Here is a 12,622-nt window from a genome sequence, read left to right as displayed (position 1 = left end):
TTTTTTGACCCTAACATAACCGTGGGGGGGGGGGGCGAGGGAGAAGAAAGGGATCAGAGGTACACGGACAAAATCATAATGACAATACTAATTATTATATAATTCCGTTTGTCATCAAGACAGGGAAGATTAGATTATATGGGGAAATGGGGAAGTTGGGCGGGGGGGGGGGAGGTTTCCAAGTCCATAAAGGAAATTCTTAGGCTCCTAGAGACGCCCAAGTTTTTTTGCATGACAAGTAGAGACCGGCTCTCGGGTGAGTTCCCCGATCCGAGCGAGCGGGAGCGCGGCCGTGGTCTTCCCGCCCCGAGCGGCCGCAACGGGGCCGGGCCCTGCCCTCCCGGCCGCCTCCCTCCCTCGCCGCCCCGCGCGCCGCGCATCCCTCTCTCGCTCGCCGGCTCCAGACTGGTTTTTCTGGTTCAGCCTCCCTCCCTGGGACGCGCTGGGGGATCCGATGACGTCGCTGGCTGAGTCTCTCCCTCTTCCTCCCTCCCTCCCTCCGCCTCTCCCCCCGCCCGCCCTCGCCGCGCACTCCTCCTAGTAACTTCTGTTCGGGGAGGCGCTGCCAGGAATAACCCGGTGCGTCCACAGCCCGGGAGGGGAGGCGGCCGCTGCGGCTCCCGCACGCAGACTGCTTGCGGCCCGGGCCTCGCGCTCCCTCGCGAGCCCCGCGGCCCCTGCCCCGGGCCCATCTCCGTATAGTGTCAGAAAAATAAATAAAGGAAAGAGGAGCCTGGGCAGGCGGTCGGGATCTCTTCCCTCCCTCCGCGCCCGCCCTCCCTCTGTCCTTAAGGAAATGCTACCAGACACCCCCCACCAGACACGCTCAGCCTTGGCGAGGAGCGGCCGCCGCGGCAGCGAGAACAAGGGCACCAGGGGGGTTTCCTCCTCCTCCTCCTCCTCTCCCTCCTCTTCCTCCTTCTCCTCTCCGTCCTCCTCCTCCTCCTCAGCGGTGACTTTCCAGGTGAGCGGCCGCCGCTGCTGCGAGGATCCCTCCTGCCCGCCCGGGCTCGGGCCGCCGCGTCGCGCCCTCCTCCCGCCCCTGTCACCCGGCGGCGGCCGGGAGCTGACAGCCGCCCGAGGGGCTTGCGGCCCGGAGGCGGGCAGCCGGCGGGAGGCGGGCTGGAGGTGAGAGGGTGGAGAGGAGGCGAGCGGGGCGCCGAGTGCTGTCTCTCCCCGCCGGAGGAGGGTGTCCACAAAAACATCTTCGGGGACTGTGGCACAAGTCTTTGCCAAGTTGAGTCTTGGACCTTGAGGCTCTCCGGAGCCTGGAGCAAGTTGGAGGGTCTCCTGGCTGGTTAACAATATTCCTACACGTCTGGACTTTGGGGTGCTGGGTGCAGCCTTAGGGTGCGTGGAGGGCGGACCGACCATTTGGGAGAGCAGAGCGGCGGGAATCTAGGTTCCTCGGCTCGGTAAGTGGCCTAGGCGCCGTGTTTTTCCTGCCTTCTTTAGCATTGGGAGCTTGTTTCACTTTATACCGAAATCGCCTCCGCCGGACTCGGTCGCCTCTCTCGGCGCGCGCCCCCGGCCCCTTCCCAGTTTCCCGAGGGTGAGGGTCGGAGGGGGCGGGGATGGGGGAGACCTCGCCGGGGGGGTCCGGTGCGTCGGGAAATGCGGGGAATACCCTGGCCGAGGATCTATGCAGATGAGGGGAGGCTGCTTTGCGTAATGTCCTGGGGGGAGGGGGCCGCGCGGGAGCGCTGGAGGCAGGAATGTGCCTGGTTACTAATGAGGGACGTGCACCGGCGCGCACCGCCCGGCCACCGCTGCGGCTGCCGCGGCCGCCGGCCGCCCGTCGTCAGGTAGCGGGGGAGGGGGCGGCGGGCGTGCGGCGCGGGCCGGGGGCGGGAGGGCGGGCGGCGCGGGGGCCGGGCCGCCGGCCTGCGGCCGAGCGAGCGCGGCGAAGGCGCTAGCTGTTGGCATTTCAGTGACTCCTTTCTCCTCCCAAGCGAGGAAGGAAGGAAGGAAGGAGAGAAGGAAGGAAGCGAGGAAGGAGGGGACTGTCTCGATGGAAGGTTCAGGCGGAGGCGCCCTCGCCTTGCGGGTGCACCGGCCGCAGCGCGGCTGCTGGCGCGTCGGGCCGGCCGGGGGCGCGTGGAGACGGGTGGGGGCGGTTTGCATGCGTGTTCGTCTGTGCGTCTGCCCGGGGACCGGGAAGGGACATGTGTGTTTGGGCTCTGCACTGTGGGGAGCTGGGTCTGCGCCTTTATGTCTGTTCCCTGAAGTGGGTGGAACGTTGGCCCGTTCCGGGAATGTTCCATGACGTGGTGCAGCCACAGGAAGGGGGTTAACGAGGGGCTCTCTGCCGCTGCGGCTCTATCAAAGCAGATGTGCGGCTGCCGCTCTCACCTCCCTTCACCCCTCCCCCCGCCGTTCCATTCTGTGCGTCTGGTGGTGGTAGGGGTGAGACAGGAAAACGCTGCTCTGTGTGTGGGGGTGTGTGTGTGGGGGGGTTGGGGGTGGGGGTGATATATGTGTGGTGTCTGTCGTATTTGCTGGGGGAGACTCCAGATCAGCTCTGCCACCCCAGCTGTTATCACAGATCGGTGCGCTTATACGCATGTGCCTCTCGCGTTCTGTCCCTCTTACATAACACATCCAGTGCAGCAGAGGACACGAGAAAATGCGACCCCAACCCTCCAAGCCCAAACTGGGTGAGGGGATAGAAGGTCAGGAAGTGTCCCTTGGTGTTGTCCTTCAGGGACGTGGCTTCCAGTGGAAAAAGGGAGGAGGGGAAAGAGGGTTTTCTTCAAGTGGCTCCTCTCATCTCTGACTTGAAAGCATCTAACTGAAAAGGACTGCAGGAACTAGTCTTCTCTAATGGGAAAGCTTTTACAGGCTTCGCCGAGGGAAAGTGGGTACTTTAACCTCGGGAGTGCAGAGAAGACAGAGGGTCCTTAATAGACACTTAGAGGAGCCGAGCAACAGTATGTGTGGGGTAGGGGTCAGTGGGGATGGCTTTGAGGGGACCGGAGGAATAACCTGATAATAGGTTTCGCTGGAGGCCTTAGGACACCTGTAATGGCTTAGAATTCTCACAGGAAGCAGTGTGAGCAACTGACATTGCAAAAGCCTTATTCTCTGCACAGTTTCTTAGGCCTAAAATGAACATAAAAAGGCTTGTTTCCGGTACTTTCATTATAATGGAAAATTTGAACCGATTGTTCTCCTTCCTTTTTTTGCCATTTTAAAAATAACTCAATTTACCTCCAAATAAATATTGGTACTCTCTCCCACCCCAAAAGGCTAGACCTTGGTAATTCACAAGAGAACTGTGTTTTTCTAGCATACTCAGAGTTCTAGTCAAGGGCTATTGATTTTTCTCTTCAGTACAGTTGTTTCTTTTGTAGTGCATAATCAAGCCCAGAAATTACTTGAAATATTAATAAGATCCATTTTAATTAAATTTGCAATGATCTGTCCTCCTAGAAAACGGCCATTTAACTTTATTAGAAACATTTCCTCCAGTGATATAGTAATGTTTGGTGATATTTGTCCTTGAGCAAACCAAGTTAATTTAAATATTTGCATATATATGTGCATATATATATTACATTTATTTTATGTATATGACATATATATTAGTATTTACAGATGTCTTGTGCTTTTCACCTTATTAGAGTGCCAAAACAAGATTTTAACCAAATAGATTGTGTAATGAGTAGATTTGGTTTGATTTTTAAGATATAGGCCAAATGGTTTATCAAGACAGAAATGCCTTCTACGTGCTATCACTTTCATTATTAAGACAAAATTCCTGTGGAACACTGAGAAATCATGTTACCAGATGAGAACTGTGCATTTTTATTTTGAGGTGAAAGGGATTTACCAACATTCACTTAATGATAGTATGCTTCAAGTGTCATAATCCTTTTTGACCACTAGGTTTGAAATATGCAGCATCTTTCTTACGTACAGAAAAATGACAATGGTGAATCTTTTGAAAATTGTCTGAGTTTCTTGCATTGAACATAGGTCAGGTATAAAACAAAATTCATTTGTTGGCATCTATATTTCTTGTTACAGTGATTGTATTTTATGAGGTTGGCTTTTTTAGAGACTGCTTATGTTTATATGAGTGTTTATGATTAAATTGATGTGAAATTGATTTGGGGACAATTTTGGGAGTGGTAGCATGTTAATGATATTACAGATTTAAAATTTAACTGATTTTTAACTTTTAGATCCTTGTGGAGGTCTTTGGAAAAATACCATTGAAGTAGATTAAAAAAATTCTATATTTCTATTACACATGGGATGTAAAAGTGGATTTACGATATGTGTATTATCACAGAATGAAATCCTGTTATTTGACTACATCGAAAGATTGGCCAGCGGAATCTTTTGATTGATTAGGCTCCTTTTACATGAGATGTGTTTTCAGACATTCTTGTTACTATGAAAACAAAACAGAGACAACATGTATGCAGGCATTCCTTGTGGAATAATGGTACATGTGTCTGCTTGAGCTTTTGGCACTTTGTCATTATTCAGAAAACCAGGTTGAATATTTCATGTTGATTCAATTTAAAATGAAGAATTTTTTTTTAAGAATTTGCCTATTTTGATTTTTAAAGCAGGGCTTACTTATTTCAACAGCAGCAACAACAAGTAACAGTCTATTTGTGTTGGTGTTAGATTTTTTAGTTATCAGTAATTAGCTGAGGTTAATCTGAAAGCTTCAACATAGCAAAATAGTTTTTAAAATAGTTTAAAAAATAGTTTTAAAGACCTATAGAAAATGTTATTTGGCAAGAGTGCAAAGCATACCCCATTAGGGTGTGGAATAATTTAATTCCTGATATAATAACTACTATAATAAAAGAAAGGTGGTTAAGATCATCAACTGGATGGATGGTCTGGGGTCAAACAGGTTGCTACTCACCTAAGTCTGTTAAAAAACAAACGCTGTTTTCAAATTTTGGTTCCTAGTCAGCCTCAGCAGGCTCTATATTGGTCTATGCAACAGTCCTGTAGGTGGAGAAATGGTTCACAATTTATACCTCCACCTAAAAATTCCAATGCTATGCTTCTAGTTAATGAATTTATATATGAACTCATCATGAATCCATATTTTGGCTAAAACGTGGTATGTAAGGATTGCAACTTTTAAAGTGATATTATAAAAAGGAACAGAGGAAGTTTACCATCTCAACTCAGTGGACTTCAGCCTTTATAAGGAACTTCACACTATCAGCGTGTGTGGGTTTGCTGTGAACACATAGGCAGAGACTTCATTAATCTTGAGTAAAACTTCAGTGAATGTTCCAGTGAGGCTTCTCAATGCTTGAAGCTGTGGATGAACACAGAAGATGGAGAGAAAATGGGAAATCTTTATGAAAATAAGATTGTGCTTGTTTGAAGGAAATTGTACAAGTGAAATAATTTTCTATTGGTTCTTGGTATTTGATCACAATAAAAAAAAAGCATTGCTTTCTATATGCTATTTATGGCAATGCTAACAAAAAGGAAGTTGTAAATCAGTATTTGTAGCTGTGAGATGGCTCTAAGTAATTTGGAAAAATATTTGAGTACTTTACCTGTGATTTTGACACAGCCAGTCTTCACGTACAAGAGGGTAACATAGCCTACTTGGTCTGTGCAGTCTTTGGTTGCTCTGATGTGGATCATGGCTACTAGCATTAAGATAGACATAGGGCTACCCTGTCTTCAAGACTGAATTTAGAATAGAATCAGAACTGTTTGATAATTTGTGTCACTATTTTTTTGAGCCAAATATGTGCTAATCTTAACATATATTATCTGTCCTTTGAGGTATTAATTATGGCACTTGATCTATTCTACAAGTGTCCATAACTTTAGATTTCCTATCAGCTTATTTGAAGAAAGTGTTTTGGAGAGAAGAGATGAAAATGATGTTTGTATGCCTGAATACAGTTCTGGCAGAGAGCAGGTGGTGTCTGACCTACCACTTCTGGGTCAAGAGGTGACTGGATGTAAGGTCAGGAAGTACTCAGGGCCAGGCAGCATTTTTGACTTGTCATTCACATATAATCTTAGCCATTTCTTCAGAGTACTCTGACATGTGACCCAGTCATCATTTATCAATTCAACTTATTCATCCATTCGTTCAACAAGTATTTACTATGGATCAGGCCTTGTGCTAGACACCCGGGATATAATGATGATCTAGACCAGAAAAAGAGCCTGTAATCTAGTGGAGTTGAAAGGTATAGGGCATGAGGTGAACCAATATAAGTAAAGCCACATTATGAGTGCTCTGGAAGAAACATGAAGGAGTGCACAATAAGGGATATATCACCCCTGTCTGAGGAGGTGATACTTGAGCTGACACTGAAGCATGAGTTATGGTCAAGTAGAAAGAGGTGGGTGGGGAGAAAAAGAGTATTGTACAAAGAGGGAATAATGCAAATGCCTTGAGATTGGGGGATGTACAGTGTTTTGAGTAGCTGAAAGCGAGCAGGTGGGACTGGAGGGCACATAACAAGAGAGATGAGGCAAGGTGTGGCCAGCCCATGTGGTTAGGACCACATGAATGATTATCTAACCTGGTATAAGTAGGCACTGTCCTTGGAGAATCAGGACATATGATGATGCTACTATTGGCTATGTTAGAGGTTGATCATTGGAGAGGGAATCTGGGGGGCAGGGGGAGTTTTGGGTAGAAGTTGGAAGAGGCTTATCTATAGCAGGAATCTCTTCACAGTACTTTGACATCAATGGTACTTGAACCCGGGAGGTTTGTTATGATTCCATGCACTGACTTCAGTTTGAGGGGTTTAGTTGGAGGTTAGCTATTGTTATTTGCAGATAATTTTTTAAAATAATAAATAATTTAGAGCGCCTGGGTGGCTCAGTTGGTTGGGCAACTGCCTTCGGCTCAGGTCATGATCCTGGAGTCCCGGGATTGAGTCCCGCATCGGGCTCCCTGCTCAATAGGGAGTCTGCTTCTCCCTCTGACCCTCCCCCATCTCATGCTCTCTCTCTCTCTCTCTCATTCTCTCTCTCAAATAAATAAATGAATAAAATCTTTAAAAATAAATAAATAAAATGAAATAAAATAAAATAAAATAATAAATAATTTAAACCAAAAAATACTTATTTGAGGCTCAAGTTAACTAAATTGGTCAACATCATTGATTCAATTAATGAATAACTATCAATTCTGAAGTCTTTACAAGGTCACTGTTTGAAGAACCAATTAATCTTTAGAACCCTGCACGAGCTGGATCTATATGTTTCTAAACAGATAGTGAAACATTCAGTTCCCCAGATAATTTCTCTACATGACTGCAAATACCGGGACCTTTGGAAAAATTTAGATCTTATTTTTTCCTTTCTGTAGGATTAAGGGTTGGTGTAACACAAAAGAGTAGGAAAAAAAAGTAGAAAGTAACATTTCTTTATATAATCTTGGACTCATACTCCATTTTGTCAACTATTATCATTTAATTAATTTGCTCCCTGTTTTAAAATTTGTATAATGTAGAAAATTGAATTTAGGTGGCAAAAAGTCAGCATATGTAGAAGTCTCAAGCTTGGGCTCTGGAGTCAGACGGGGTCAGAATGAGTAATTGAGAGATAAGAGGATGATGATCCCTGGCTTAAGAACTTTTACAATCTAGAGAAGACACGGCTTGTTAAATAAACTTTCTTAAAACTTACCAGTGGAAGTAGAGGATAAATGGAGGCATTTTTTTTTTTCCCAACTGGAAATATTAGAGGGTCTTTATGGGAAGAAGTAAGTTTTGATTGGTGGCCTTGAAGGTTGAAGTGAATTTCAGTAAATCCTCCTGAGAAGGAAGGGTGAGGCACAGTGAGTTCGATCTGGGGTGGTGGGGCATAGTTGTGCCAAGGGAGAAGAGGAGTATGGTGAATCTGGAAAGGTACGTTAGCTCCAGATCAGGTGGGGGGTGAAGCCCTCCTGAGAAAGCTGGTTTTCACTTAAGGTTTTTGAGCAGAGGAGTGATGCCATAATGTGTGTGTGTTCAGAAAGATGATAAAAATTTATGGGCATGGTATCTTGGTGGCAAGGAGACCATTAAGTTGGTATAATGCCCCAAAAAGAAGTAATGAAGGTTGACACTACTGCATGACAACGTGAATTATTTTATCTTGTTCATAGACATTTTAATAATAAATAACAAAAATGATTTAAATATTTTGATAAACATGGCCAAATATATATGGCAGATTGTCGTTTGAACTACATCTTAAGAATAGAACACTACATTATTATTTTAAGCTACTATAGAACTTCTTACTCTGAACAGTATTCATAAATTTTAATAGTAAAAGTTGACCACCAAACACTAACTTATAAAAATGATTATACTTAAAATTATAAGGCATTTATGTTTTCAGGTGTAAATATTTAAGGTAAGGATAGATGATTCATTTTGTGGTTCATTAGAATACTGCTTTCTAATTGATATCCAGTTGTACCTAAATCAGGACAATACTGAACAGATAGTGTAGTGCAGTGTATTTGAAAGGCAGTGCTTTTCTGACAAAGATTTATTTGGTGGTTTCATTTTCTCTGAAAAGGAAAGCAGGAGATCAGCGAAGCTCTTATTATTTGCTTTGTGGCAGATTCACTTGATTTCATAAGGGCAACAAAAAGGTGGGACTTTTGAAACTAGGCAGTGGGAAAATATAGACACACCCTCATTTATATTTGCTTGGACATCTGTAGGTATGTATATGTGTGCACGCGCACACACATGTATACTAATCTTAGAAAATCATATGTATTCAGTGAGAAAGAAAATTTTGAGGGGGCGCCTGGGAGGCTCAGTTGTTGGGCGTCTGCCTTCGGCTCGGTTCATGATCTGGGTGGCTCAGTTGTTGGGCGTCTGCCTTCGGCTCAGGTCATGATCCCAGGGTCCTGGGATCGAGCCCCACGTCAGGCTCCCTGCTCGGCGGGAGGCCTGCTTCTCCCTCTCCCTCTGCCTGCTGCTCTGCCTACTTGTGCTCTCTATCTCTCTGTCAAATAGATAAATAAAATCTTAAAAAAAAAAAGAAAATTTTGATACTTGAAATATAAGCATGAATTCTCATCCTGATAGTTGCAGAAAGACTTTCTTTTAAAATGGAGATTGGGTCTAATTCCATATAAAGAAGATTATAGGAAAGGTAATTTAAATTGTAAGTAGCTTTGTTCACTAAAATGCTAGATTCATTTGCAACAGTGTTTTATTTCTTTTGGAAGCCAGACAACTAGTTTAATAGTGTACATATGAAACACTAATTTGGCTTGTTAATTGGATGCAATTAAACTGAGGTTATTTTATACTGCTTAATTGTCTGAAAATTACATGTGTTGCCATGCCTGTGTAATGTGAGGCAAAAACTGGGGGTATAGTGGAAGCGGAGGTGGAGGGACGTAAGGTCTAGCAGTGTCTTTGCAATTAGCTTTCTGTAAAAACTTGGAAGCAAGTCCTTTAAACTCTCTGGACTTCATTTGGAAATGAAAGGATTGGAACAGATGGGCTTCTAAAGCCTCTTCCAACTCATATTCTATCAGTTTATAAATTCTACTTTGTAGTTATAGAGAATGCAGTGTCATTATATTCTGTAATTATGGTATTACAAGGATGAACTAAACACTTTTATAAAAATCAGCACAGTGCCAATTTAGCAAATCCGTTAGAAGGAAGGGTATTTAGGCTGAAAGAGCACTTACTCTGTGCCAGGCTGCATACCAGGCACTCTCCAGTGAGAACCGTCAGAAGATTCGGTATTACTACCTTCATGTTTACACTTACGGAGATTACTCTGATAGTCAGCGATGAAGCAGGATTTGAACTCGGGGCTGTTTGGCTCCAAAAACATTTGGTCCTTTCACCATTTCATGCAGCAGCATAAGCAACTGTTAAACATTGAAATTACTGCAGAGATTAAAAAATTAAATTGCCAACCATTTTGCTCACTTAGCACAGCGTTTAACCCTTATAGTTTAGGCATATCAACCAGTGGGATGCACACTGTGTGAGGGAGATAGCTTAGGGGCTAGGAGCCTGCATTTAAAGTCAGAACAGGGTAAATTCCAGCTCCATCACCAGCTCCGGGGAATTTCGGAAGATCACTTAACCTCCAAGAGGTTACAAAATGGGACGATAATATCTGCTTAAGGGTCACTGTGAAATTTTTATGAGAATGTGTGTACCCGTCTCGCTGAGCGCGCAGTAAACGTTAAATACCTGGGAGCTATGATTTTTATGAAGAAGGGATTAGACTCAAAGGGGGAAAAAAAACAACACAGGAGAACTGAAATTGTTGTGACAGTAAAATATCACTTGCCCATTTTCAAATGGTCTATTAAACTCCTGATTGAAACGGTTTAAGAAACAATGTCAGAATGCCCATGTATTTCAACCGTTGACAAGTGGAAATATCAATGATAAGTTTGGGGTATTTCTCATTTAGCTCAGCCATGGCTACACTAGTGAAGTGAACGAAATTCTCTGGTTCTTTGTGGATCATCCTTCTGGAGTTTTTTGGTCTAAAAATAGCCCTTGGGGCCTGAATTACCCAACTTGAACTTCCCCGTAAATCGCAAGAGCTGGAGAACTAGTGTTTACTCCTGGGGCCTTGGGCTTTCTTAGGAGGCACAACTAGAGTTGTTCCTGGGACTGCTGACTTTTAAACAAACATTTATTAATTCAACAGAGATTTATTAAGCACCTACCTGCCCTGGGAAAGGTGCTGTTCTAGACACTGGGGATTCATCAGTGAATAAAATAGTTTTAAAAAATTCCCTGTCCTCATTGTGTTTACATTCCAATGGACTACTTTAGAAACTTTTTTGGGCACATTTAGTTCATTGTACTACTTCCCAGGGTTTTTAGAAATCTCTACTTTCATATTTGTCTCTCAACCCAAATAACAGTTAATGAAGCATTGTAAGACTTACTAAATCACTAATGAAAAAAATCCCATTTATTAGACCCATATCTGTATCTGTATTTTTCAGAGTAACATAGTTTTTGAAGAGGTACAATTTTTGCATAACTAAATATTACAGTACTGTTTTTTTTTTTTAATTCCTCTTACGGTTTAGCATGATGGCCTTTCCTAACCTGTAGAATCAAGTTCTGATTATTTTTTCATAAGGAAGAAAAGAAAATGGTTTTTAAATGACACGTTCTATTGTAAAATGCATGTATAAGCTTGTTAAGGTGGAGAGATTACCACAACTTCTATTTGGCATGTATATTTTTCATCTTATTTAAATGAATTTTTCTTTTTTTTTTTTACCAATAATTTTTGTGATCAAATTTTTAGCAGATTAGGATGGTTTATGCTTTCACAAAAATGTGGTAAACACAGTGCATGGTAGACAGTAGGCAGGCAGGAGGTATTTGGTAAATGTTGAAAGTCATAATTCTTAAGAAACTTGAAGTGGTAAGAAAAGATACTGGACTCACTGTAAGATGGCAGGAGGGGTCATCAGAACCAAATGATGGATGAAGTCCTGGCTAATCTTTGCTCCAAGTGTTTCTTCAGCTTTGTAAGAAGTCCTCTGGGAAATAGCTATCTCACCTCTACACCCAGCACTCACACTCTTACAGCCTTACTCAGGGTCTTCCTGGGCTCTGCAACTTCCCATTTGATTTTACAGCAACTTCCCAGGTAGAGCCATTTTGAGGTAATTTATTTTCCTACAGTTGGACTGGGAAGTTTATAGCCGACTGGGATTCTTCCTTAAAGGATAGTTTTCTTTGGCCATATTTTGTTTAGGGTGCTCTGAAAGGAACACTGTATGAAAGTACTTAGTGCTTACAGGTGTGGGGTTTAAGGAAAAGTTGTTTCTTGGTAGGCCTGCTTGGATAAATTTGGCATAAAGAGAGAATCCATTCTTTTACTCCATGACAGATCCTTGCCCTTGGAAGCAAAGAAAAAATGCAGGAGGGAAGGCTGGAGGTGAATCTTTTCTTCTTATTTAAAGTGATGAAATCTGTCTTTGCAACCCAGCAGGGCCCCATGGGACAATCCTGATGGCTGACCCCAACACTTTATGGACAAGTCATGGGAAGTTCAGCTTCTAATTATCCATGGAATAATTATCAAATTTTATTTTTATTTCTTCTCCTGATGCTTACATTTTGAATAATCCCCGTTTCTCTAAGCAAGGGAAAAACCCAGGGTTATAAACATTCAATTTATTTTCATGTTACTCCATTTGTTTGTCATGTGTCAAAGTTTATGTTCAGAGAAATACAAGCTTTTTGGGTAAAATGAGGATTTTGAACATCTTTGTGCCCTTGTTGTCAGGATGTGCTCATTAGAGCCTACATCCAGGCAGCAGAGGACGCCCGAATGGCTGCTAGTAAACCCTGACCCCCCCTAGTTCATTGCTGGCCTCATTATTGATTTTCAAAATGATTCAGGCAAAGTGGCTGTACTTCTGTTATATTTCATTGTTTCTTCGTCTGTAGAAATGAAGCATTGTTTATAGCACTGGCCTACCTCCTGGGAGCAGAGCAGGGTAACACAAGAGAATTGGAGTGGCTATTTTTAGGATGTGAAGCAACACTAAGTTTTGAGAATAATTCAGTTGTTGAAAAAAATCTGATACACAGCAATACATTTGTGACAAGGGTTAGTAGAGTGTTCTTGAGATAATTGACTGCTA

General features: G+C 43.4%; 1 protein-coding gene across 5 annotated transcripts in view; it reads left to right on the top strand.

Moving 5' to 3' along the window:
- Positions 1-574: 574 nt before the first annotated feature.
- Positions 575-12,622, top strand: part of HIVEP2 (HIVEP zinc finger 2) — a 198,882-nt gene continuing 186,834 nt past the window's right edge. For 2 of the 5 annotated variants that reach the window (XM_081827418.1, XM_081827422.1), the window contains exon 1: positions 1,023-1,415. The gene's annotated coding sequence lies outside the window, so the exon portion shown is untranslated. Of the gene's footprint in view, positions 965-1,022; positions 1,416-1,668; positions 1,806-2,145; positions 3,935-12,622 lie in introns of those variants that run through there. The other 3 variants (XM_081827419.1, XM_081827421.1, XM_081827425.1) reach the window with 3 other exon arrangements.

This window comes from Leptonychotes weddellii, chromosome 8 (assembly GCF_054177405.1).
Source record: "Leptonychotes weddellii isolate Sample4059 chromosome 8, ASM5417740v2, whole genome shotgun sequence".
In the NCBI taxonomy this organism is placed as follows: domain Eukaryota; kingdom Metazoa; phylum Chordata; class Mammalia; order Carnivora; family Phocidae; genus Leptonychotes; species Leptonychotes weddellii.
The sequence above is the reverse complement of the archived record's forward strand: the minus strand, read 5'-3'. Positions and strand labels throughout refer to the sequence as shown.